Consider the following 7,469-nt stretch of genomic DNA (forward strand, 5'->3'; position numbering starts at 1 on the left):
GAGATATTTGTATCCGACTATCCTAACTCCCAGTTTTGTCTCCTTCACCTCTTAGGAATTCATTACTAAAGACATCACTCATATCATCTAGCCTGACATCCCACATGAGACAGAGCTAAAGCTGCTGTTTCTGCATCCAGGCTGATAATTCATGCTGAGCTCATCATATCCATGTAGGGTAGAGAATCTAATCTCCCACTACCAAATTTACCAGAACAGCTCCATCTTTAAACAATTTGGCTTCTATTATTTGCTAACAGAAGCCTAATTTTCACCTCAGACATAGCCATGCTACTTCATTTGTTTCAGTGTTAACGACTGGCCTTTAAATTAAATTGTTAAATTCTTTCCCTGGGGATTATTACCCTGATGTAGAATGAAGCAAAGAACATATCCTTTCTCAGAACCTTCATTTTGTCAGGCTTCCTGTGTTGCAAAATGAATGGATAAAATGGCAGTACTTCTTGAAATTAACTGTTGTCTAGTCCATCAAAACAACTCACAACTTACTTTTGCCATCATGTAACAGCAGAATTAGAACATTTATTCCTGACAAAAAAGGAACATGTGACAATAAATTCTTCAAAACTTTTCATAATGAATTTACCAACACTCTCTCAGCACATCTTCAGGCTTTGGTAGAAACATATGTCTCAATGTAATTAGAAGAGATTTGTCCAGTTTCAGCTTGTAATTGTCACACTTGGATGGAGTACTCAGTGGCTCCACAGTACAAGAGAGACATGGAGCTGCTGGTTCTAGTATATGTTTTAGTTGGAATAATTGTACCCACTTGTCTTGCCATTACTTAACATGCACTGGACATTTCTGTATTTGTTAAAGGTTTAGCAGAGTACCTTGTGGGAGAAGAGGAGAAGGCTGGCCTTGGGGGAGGCTCTTGGAGAAGCTGCTTGAAAATGTCTGATTTGAAAAGGATACTTTGAATGCTAATATCTCCCTATTTTTTTTTCTGGCCGTTTTAATGAAAGAAAAAGTTGTTATAACCTATTTTTGTCTAAGCATACAAAAAATGTATAGCAGGTATTATTTTTATTTATCACTACATAGGGTGAGATAATGTATTTCAGTTGTATCTCATGAAGATTGAAACTTCATCAGTCCTAGAGAGAACACTGTTAAATCTTTGTTATCCACTTATTGCTTAAAATTCAGTATGCAAGAGCATATTGTTTTCCCTGAAAGGAAGTGGTTTCTCTCTGTAGAGATAAATTAAATGGCATTTTCTGGAGAAATAATATCTAGCTATAAAAGTTGGTACGTATTTTTGTCTGGGTATCACTTATTCATAAATAAATTTTGACTCATTTGCCCCAACCTTTGAAGAACAATGGTTTAACATGAACATGAAATCTGTTCCTCCTCATAATGTTGGTGACTCAGTGTTTTCACCAAAAATTTTTTGCCTCTCACCCTCTCATTAGTTTTTTATACCTGGCAGTTTGCTGTACTGTCTGAAAACAGCACACAAGCAATAGGGAAGACTGTATAGCAGAAGCAGTTCCACTAAGGAGAGGTTCTAGAAAGAAAAAGGTTCTCTACACAGAGCAAGAGGATGACCTGCAAATATTTATTTTAATCAAGTAGCATTAAGGATGCATTCTGCCCTTTAACACTTCCATTCTGGATTATTGAACAGTTTGTACTCAAACAGAATGAAGCAGACTTGAATGACCTGTAAAGGACGGGAAGATGGTCAAGAAGAGGGACTGCAAGCCTGGCATTTAGCAGTCCTGAACAAATTGAGTGAATGTAGCAGAAAAGATCAATGCCTTTTTTTCAACTTTCCTATTCCATTATTGCTGCAAGATGAAGACAACAGAAGATAAAAACTACAGGAGGGGAGAAAGGCAGAAATATATACCTTCATTTCCCCATTGAAAGGATAAAAATTGTGATTTGAGTTTCTGAATTACAGAATTTATCACTATCCAAATCTACTTTGAACAGTATATGTTAGGAGTATGGAGTAGAAGTTTCACTGCAAACATTTCAAATAATACATACGGAAATATATTTAATCTGTACATATCACATATTATCATTTTTTCCACAGCTGTAGCTGAAGCTAACTTTAAGAAAACATAGGAGTATAACGATGAAGAGACAAAGCATTTTTTTTCAGATGAACAGTTCTCTCACTATAAAATGCAGTTTCTGTCCAGAAAACAATATTTGAGAATTCAAGGAGATTTTATGAACAGTACTGATAAAAATTTTTAAAAAACAGATACTTTTTTAGCTGAAATTTTTATTTTGACATGCTCAAACCTGAATATTTTAACACTGTAAATTGTTATTTGAAATTATGATTTGCTGCTTGATTTTTTTTTCTTAAATATAATCAAAATGCAAAATCCTGGTACTGAATCAAATTTTTTTTGTGGAGTATCTTCCCCTTTTTTGGTAGTCACTGAACTGGAAATGAATTAGTCACATAAATCCAGCCACCAGTTTCCTGAGGGATGTATACACAAAAGCTTTGGATATGACCTGGGGTAAGTATGGAAAGTAGGAAGTTTTTACTGTGTTGATGGTGGGAGGTTGTTGAAGTCCCCTTGGGATGAAGTCAGAAATGGATGACAAACTTCACTGTTACAAGAAAGATTATTAGTACTGAGAATTGTGTGATTCTAGTACAGGTTGCTACTAATACTGGGAAGAAACTGATATTCCTGAATACAATTGGCAGTAGATTTCATCAAACAATTTCTGAAAAATCAAGATGTGATTCTACTGGCTATGATTTATTTGCTGTTTTATGATTTTTTTTCTAGAAAAACTAGCCAAAGAAAATACATTCATCAATATTTTTAAACTTAGATGAAGAGAAGAAAAAACATAAGATTATTAAAGGTTTCATGAACTCAGGAAAATAGTTTGTGGACTCAGTTGATCTGAGAACTCTGATTCCTTAAAGAGAAGAAATTGTTAAGAAGGCTTTAAACTGCTGTAAGTGATCAACTTAATTTTGACCTTTTTTCTAAGGACATAAGAAAGAGCATAGATAATGCTTTCAGATCCGAATTCGTGAATAAGCATCTAAAAAACCCATGAGATGAAAGCAGAGATGCAAAACTTTGTTATGATTTATAATTGTTAACTAAAAGCAGAATGTTTATATCAGTAAAAATAAAGAACAAAAAACTAGTGGGGCTCCACTGCGAGTGAGGCGACCCTGGATTTCCCCTAGATACACTTGAAAAAAGACTACATCATCTATGCTTGTGTGATCTTGATCACAGAGAAAAGATTAATGCAGATATTAAACTATACATTTAGGTACACATTAAAATCTAGTATATGAGAAAAAGAACCAGAATGATTATGGAACCACAATTCACTGTGATGAGAAAAAGAAGGTAAGATCAAAAGATGCATTGGAAAAGGTCATTTGAAGAAATTCTTGTGCTCCTTGGCTGAACAGAAATATCAAACTATTTCTATATGTTAACTTACTTCCAAGCATAACTTGCAGATGTACCTAAAGAATACTTAACATTTGCCAAAATGGATTACAAATGGTTTTGGCAGTTTAGGGTAGGAAAAGGAAGATTATTTCATCCAGTTGAAATTGCAAATATTGCAGTTGTTCTTGTTGCTTGTTTTTGTTTGTTTGTTTTTGTTTCTAGGTAAGAAGTGAGGGCTTAACCAGATTTTCCTTGGAGTTTCAAAGACTAAGATACTTCCATGACTGAAAACAGGAATACTTTTGTTGAAATTAGAGAAATACTGGTTTTTTTTGTTTTGTTTTCTGCTGAAACTACAGACAGATCTGATTCCTCTAATGTAGGATTAGAGATCATGGAATAATTTATCTCATCACTTGAATTACTCCAATGTCCTGGTAACATTAATACTATTCACTAGTTCGGTTATGCAAAGCTATGTTTCTCATTTGAAATATGTAACTTCCACCAGCACAATGGCCCTGATTCCAAGCCAGATTATTAATTCAGTTCTAAGTAAGAGAATTCTCTGCTGGTTCTACTGCTGCGAACAGAATCATAAATATTAGGTATCTAACATATGAACATAACTGCACATAAAGTACAAAACAGGAATTTAACAGCTTGGAAAGGAATACTTCTGGTTTCTTTTATTAAGTGTATAAAGATCATACAATCAAATGGAAACAAATACAGCTTAACCATACAGTTAGTTTGAAAAAAATTTGCGTTGTCCATGGCATCAGTGCAGCATACTTCTTTGCCACATCAGATAAATGTTTAGCTCTCTATTAACACAGTGATTAGGAATGCAAAGAACTTCACACCTGTATTTGAAATATGAAGAAAGTTGTATGAAATAGAAGACATCTTTTATTGTATATAAACAGCAAATTAAACAATGCAAAGCATTTGCTCTCCTAATAGCATCTTTAGCCATTTCTGTTAATGCTGACTTCCCCAGAATCAGTCTTTAGCCATCTACCAAACAAATAATCCCTTTGACCAGGATTTAGATTATTAAAAGAAGAGTGAGACAGACTGGAAAAAAATGATTTTCAGACTGCTAAGGCTCCTGGATTACTTCACCCTGGAAAGTCCATTTTATCACTTCTCTCACTGTCATTTTGCAACCTCAGTCAAACAAAATAATTCCTGTAAGTTAATAAATGCTGAATTTATATAGCGGTCTTCTCCTTGATCCTCCTCTCATTGCTCTAACTGTGGGTCCTGCACAGGCCTGCTGAGTTGTTGTGGTTTCTCTACCCTACTGTGGTTTTTATGTATTTAAACATGCTGGTTTCTTGTACTATTAAAGTCTCTCATTGGGGCAATATTATTGTAAAGGAGTGTTGATTTAAAGAAAAGTCTTTCTGAACACAAAATTCACTGTCAGTAGCCAGCAGAAGGCAGAACAAAATACTCGACACTTTGTAGTCCGCTTGAATGCAATACTCTGATATTTTATCTAGCCCTGGAAACCTCTATGGGACCCATGAATTATAGATCACCAGTACAGAGGTTAACAGCTGGAAAAAGGATACACACTTGCCATCAGTTCTATCTGAATCATCACATATATTTCTTGTTTGTAGCGTAGGCAAAATCCACAGTGTCTCTGTTATTTCAGTCCTTGAGGTACATGTATTGTGATACTAAAAGCAAAGACATTCTCCACAGGGCTCCATTTATTTCAGTACGCAAAACAAGCTGTTGTTAAACAGTACTTTGCTTTTGCCTCATTGTGTGTTGTGTGGTCAGAGAAATTTCTCAGCCCCCACATTGTTTTTGCACGTTCATCATATCCCACACCAGAAGCAAAACAAATTTTGTCCTGAGATTTGCATGTTGCTTGTTGCTATAGCATCTCATGCACTTCATAAATATTTACAGAAACTACATGAGAAGGTATTACTAATCACCACTCTGTATGCACAAAGAAATTAAGGTCTGAAGTTTTCATTAAATTCTACTTGCCCAACTTGAGATGCCTATGAACTTGACTATTATACCTTATTATGTCCTTAGTATAATACAGTGTCACACACTGCGTAGACCTGGTTGGAGTCCCACACAAGATATCCTCCCCTCTTCCAGTTTCGGTCTTCATCTCAGTGGACAATGTTTGCAGGAATCCAGTACTGTTTGAGGAACGATAATAGTAAAAAAATCAATGATTTATCATGTCTGATTCCCATCCAGATTCAGACAGAGGAAGATACATTCTTGGCTCGCCTCTGACAAGGACTACACCCACCCTCACTGAAATTCAAGACTCTTCTTCAAGTCATGGAAGGGCAAAGTTTTTCCAAAGAGACTAAGACTTACCGCTCTCCCTTCAACAACAAAAACAGCAGCAACACAGGAAAAATAACAAAAAAAATGAAAGGAAGAAAGAAAGAAAGAAAAAAGCTGCAATTCAAAATATCAAATGACTGTGAAACCACTCCCAAAAATGAAGTGTTAAATAGTCCCATACAATTTTTCTGTTTCATAGCAAATTGTGTCACCAGCACTGCCTGGAATACCAAAAATGTAGTCAGTATTCATTCCTCCTTATATAGGCAGTTCTTTTCCAGAAACTTCTACCTACTGCTCCTCAACTAATCATGGTACCCATCTCAATCTCACGCCTGCTGTGAAGTGTCTTACCTCATTCTATCTTCATCCATTCCTTTGGTTTCCTCTTACAAGATGTCCTGGTAGCAAGAGGAAAAAAGGACATCAAACTGCTGAGCAGAAATAATCAGATTTTGGGTGAAAGAGGGTATATAGTGTAAAACAGATATTTGCTTTTGCCTACAAATATATATATATTTTTCTGTAGATTCAAAACCAGTAAGGATGACATTAGTTCTTATGAGTAAAGGATCCCAGCTGTTATAACTGATAAGCAAAGAGTGGCATTAGAAGGACAATGGAACTAAAATAAGAACTCAATAACTGGCAGACAATAAGGAAGAGAGACCAAGCAAGTAGCTGGAAGAGAAGACGTAGTTTTTTTGAATGGAGCTTTTCAGAAAGAAAAAGACATAGAAAGTGGGTGCTCAAGTGAGCAACTGGCTAGCATGAGGGAAGAAGGCTGCTGAGCAATGCTGCAATGCTATGCAGTCACAGGAGGTACACTGAATGGGCTGCCACCTCCCATTAGTTATCTTTTCAGCCTATGAAAAGCTGTTTTGTTACAATTTGTACTGCCCATTTCAAACAAGCTGAAGTCAGCAAACTCTGTAAGTAAGCAGTTATTTTCATTTTTATTCTTCATGTAAGATTACAGAACATTGAATAAATATTATGCAACTTAATTCCATTTTTTTCATGCTTAAATGTAATTCTTACCTGCTTTGCTTACTAGAAGTGTTTGGCACTTGTATCACAGAAGGATGTAAACTCATAACAGGGTGATTTCTTGGCCTCACGAAAGTTGTGCTAAAACTGTTGTCTTTCCAGAGACTAGGACTTCATCAGAGTATTTAGTTTAATTTCTAACTGTTGTTTACATTTCTATGCATTTAAGACATTTCACTAGTATAGAAATCTCCTATAAAAAAATTCCATGGTAGTAAGTCTTTCACACTCCAAATCTTTATTTTAAATGGAAGCTTGATAAGAAACGACTTTAATGCCATAAAATGAAATGGAATGAAAAAATATATGTAGAAAGAAATACTAAAACATGAAAGGACTGAGCATAGACCTGTTGAAAAAGACCTGAGGGTACTGGTGGATGGCAAGCTGGACATGAGCCAACAATGTGCCCTCACAGCCCAGAAAGCCAACTGTATCCTGGGCTGCATCAAAAGAAGCGTGGCCAGCAGGGGGAGGGAGGTGATCCTGACCCAATACTCTGTGCTGGTGAGACCTCACCTGGAGTACTGCATCCAGATGTGGAGTCCTCAGTACAGGAGAAACACAGATCTGTTGGAGCACATCCAGAGGAGGGCCACAAAAATGATCCAAGGAATGGAACAGCTCTCCCACAAGGATGGGATGAGAGAGCTG

The 7,469-nt window shown here is 36.0% G+C and overlaps 1 long non-coding RNA gene across 1 annotated transcript; it reads right to left on the reverse strand.

The window, feature by feature from the left end:
* Positions 3,128-6,741, reverse strand: LOC110398404. Its single transcript, XR_002438366.1, has 3 exons — positions 6,120-6,741; positions 5,480-5,608; positions 3,128-4,294 (listed from the first exon to the last, which is right to left on the reverse strand). It is a non-coding gene; the product is annotated as an uncharacterized LOC110398404 (long non-coding RNA).

This window comes from Numida meleagris, chromosome 4, assembly GCF_002078875.1.
Source record: "Numida meleagris isolate 19003 breed g44 Domestic line chromosome 4, NumMel1.0, whole genome shotgun sequence".
In the NCBI taxonomy this organism is placed as follows: Eukaryota; Metazoa; Chordata; class Aves; order Galliformes; family Numididae; genus Numida; species Numida meleagris.